The sequence below is a fragment of the Pyxicephalus adspersus genome, chromosome 5, assembly GCF_032062135.1.
Source record: "Pyxicephalus adspersus chromosome 5, UCB_Pads_2.0, whole genome shotgun sequence".
Classification (NCBI taxonomy): Eukaryota; Metazoa; Chordata; class Amphibia; order Anura; family Pyxicephalidae; genus Pyxicephalus; species Pyxicephalus adspersus.
The window spans coordinates 18843509-18846744 of record NC_092862.1 but is presented as its reverse complement, the minus strand read 5'-3'; the positions used below and the strand labels follow the sequence as shown (position 1 = coordinate 18846744).

The window sequence follows — 3236 nt, the reverse complement described above, 5'->3', positions numbered from 1 at the left end:
GGCAACTTGAGATTGGTTTGCCGGGCAACTGAGGATGGAGGCAACTTGGGGAGGGTTTGCTAGGCAACCGTGGATGATGGCAACCTGGTACGGGCTTGCCGGGCAACTGCGGATGGTGGCAACTTTGGACAAGGTTGCTGGGCAGACATAAATGGCGGGGCATCAGTGCACAGGGTTGCTGAATGGAGTTGTTGGATGCATAAGTGAATGGGGTGGCTGGGCAACTGTGAATAGGGCAATACTGGATGGGGGAGTTAGGGATCTAAACAAACATCTGATTATCCATGTTTGTGCTGTAAATCTTTGGATCCCCAGAGTACGCCCAGTTTAGGGAAGTATTGGGATGGGTACAGGTTGGTCTGGTGGACGCATGGAGTGCCCAGACACCGGTAGCCTGATATGAGTATTGGGAGTCCATGCACTGTGCAGTACTGAAGGTCCGTATTCTGCAGGGACGCATTGAACACTGGCATGATGGCAGCTCTACATATTTCACCCCTCACTAATCCGTTTGTATCATTTGGAGCTAGATTTGCCCCTGACCCTCTACAAAGAATGGCCACGGATACTGGGTAACAATCCCCGATCTGGCCTTCCTTTGGCTATATCAGGCAATTATCCTAAATCGTTTTGGGAACCCCATTCTTGTCCAGGGTTACTGCTCGATTGATCCTGGCACCAGAACTGTGTGCCCCCGGCTCCCCCCCTTCCTCTATTGATTTAATCAGAAGGTGCTTGGTCTGTTCATGGACAGCCGTTCTCTCCTGCCAGCATGACATACCTGCGGTTTGGATAGTGCAGATCCCTCTGATACCTTAGTGACCTCAGAGAGGTGGACATCAACCTTGGGCATTTTGGGATTTGTACTTCTACAGCAGCCACAATCTGCCCCCTACAAATGTAACAAACTCCTAGCAGGCATTGGCTCTCTGGCTGTCCTTGCAAACCAAACCCGGCCAGGACAAGCTCCAGCTTATCCTGCAAAGATCAGACCATAAAGTCTTCTATTGGGGTGGATGTGCGGTTCTGATATGTGGAGTCACTTATCACATATGGTAAAATCCCTATTCCAATCTTCTGTACATTCCCTGTATGCTGGGTGCCAATCCTTCTCCTTTCTGCAGAGTGAAGGGAAGGGAGTTATTTCCATGTTCCCAGTTACCTGCAGTGACATGCATGGATTTTATTATATGAATGTGCGTTTTAAGCCAGACTTCATTCTTCCTATCTTTGTCTCTGTGCTGCAAGATTGTTTTTTTTTAAAAGGCAAACTGTAAGGGAACATTCACACCTACGTATGCGTATTCACATGGGCACTTTAGCATGCTCATAACACAATGAGTCCTGATAGGCATAAGGAAACGTGCAAAATCCTCCCATCTGTGGTGTATTCTGTAGCCGCTCATTGACTGATCTGTTCATGCTAAACAGCAGAAATCTGATGGGTTGCTCAGTGCTCAACCAATAAAGTGGTGGCACCTGTATTGTGACCAACTCATCAGTTATCAACCAAAATCAGCCGGGTAGTTACTGAAAAGTGCAGGGTGGTTCGCCCTGCTATAAGGGCCTGGGGAGAACACTGGTTGCTCTATATTTGTGTGTACAGCTGTTATTTACATGTCAGAAGAGTCTATGTGTGTGATGAAGGACAACCCCTGAACAGCTGCAGGAACTCAGATGTCCATTCTGGTCAGTTGTTGCTGATGAGGACCTTGTGCAGGACTTTTGTTTCCTATAAGCTCCTTTATACCAGTCCATGTGCAGTCCTCAACCCAGAAATTTTTTTAAGCCGGGTGGGAAGAAATTGTAGGTGTGTGGCAGCCCCTGTATTGTGACTGAACTCTTTAGTAACCACCCAAAAAACAGCCAGGTGGGTGCTGAAAAGTGCCGGGGGATGCGCCCAGCTAAAAGGTCCTGGGGAGAACCCTGATATGGTTTCTCTCCAGTGACCTTATTGGTGAATTTAACTTTTTAATCTTATTTACTAGCAAAAGTTGACGTAAGTTTACTATGTGTTTGTTGGATTATTTGGATTTCAGTTCAAGGTCTTTGATAGAACTGATCAGATGTCTGGATCTGGGACTAATGTTAGGAACATACCAAAAGGTCAATAAAGCAGTGACTCCGACAATGGTGGAGAATTGATCACCTCTATAAAAACACATGGACCTGGAAGATTCTCCACTAGAAGATGTTGTTTTATAGAATCCTTTGTGATTCTTATTTAGGGGTCTTTTTAAAAAAACGTGAACCTGAAATTCACCCAAACATTCTTTGTAAGAGAATCTTCCTGGTCTGTGTTGGTAGTGGTAATGGCAGTTACTGAATCCCCTCTTAGAGAATGTGTCAGTGAATGCCGGGTTCACTGCTTTATAAACAGACCCTTAATTTTCATTTTGATTGACATTACAATTGAGGGTGACGTCAAATATTTGATGTTCAGTGTTCTCCCCGGCCCTTTTTACCTGGGCACACCACCTGGCACTTTTCAGTAACCACTCAACCGTTTTTAGTTGTTACTGAAAAGTTGTTACAATACAGGGGCACTGAACAGTCGAGGGATAATACAAAGACAATGTAAAATATGACTCAACTAATAGGGTGGGAGTATAAAGTTGGAACGGGTACAGGTTGACAATCGAAAATCCTGCCGATAATCGATAATCCAGGTCCTGCAGCATGAATTTCGTATTGCATTTTCAATACAGGGACTGCAGTACACTGTTTGGCCACTAATGTTTTGATGGCGCTGTCCTGCAGAAACAGCTGTTAGGTATTTCTTGCTAAACTAAATACACGTTAAGACGTCCCAGCTCCCTGGAACTGTGCCAGATGTCCGCGTTGCTGGGAGAGGAAGACTGGCCTGTGTGTGGATGTAAGCAAATAAAAAAAAAAAAACTGGAATTTTCCAAAATGCCACTCCTCAGGTGCGTAGGTTGACGGATTTTTGATTGTCAACCTGTACATTATTTTAATGCAAATAGGACAGATGTTTGTCCCAACATCTTATTAGGCAGCGTGGTGTCAGTTACTGTAAAAAAAAACCTCACTGTGAGTTAATCACAAACAAAGCAAAAACAAACTTTATGGAGCCTAGACATTCATTAACTTCTGGAGCAAGCTGTGCTTTGAGATGCGAAACAACTGCAGAATTTGTCTTGGTCATTAAAGAGTTGCAAGAAGCTGCAGAAAAGCTCAACCTCAGCTGTGTTTAGCAAAATATTTTTTCTGCAAGT

General features: G+C 44.7%; 1 protein-coding gene across 1 annotated transcript in view; it reads left to right on the top strand.

Moving 5' to 3' along the window:
- OXR1 (oxidation resistance 1) overlaps positions 1 to 3236 on the top strand; it is a 79701-nt gene that overhangs the window by 799 nt on the left and 75666 nt on the right. The gene's annotated exons all lie outside the window — the stretch shown is intronic.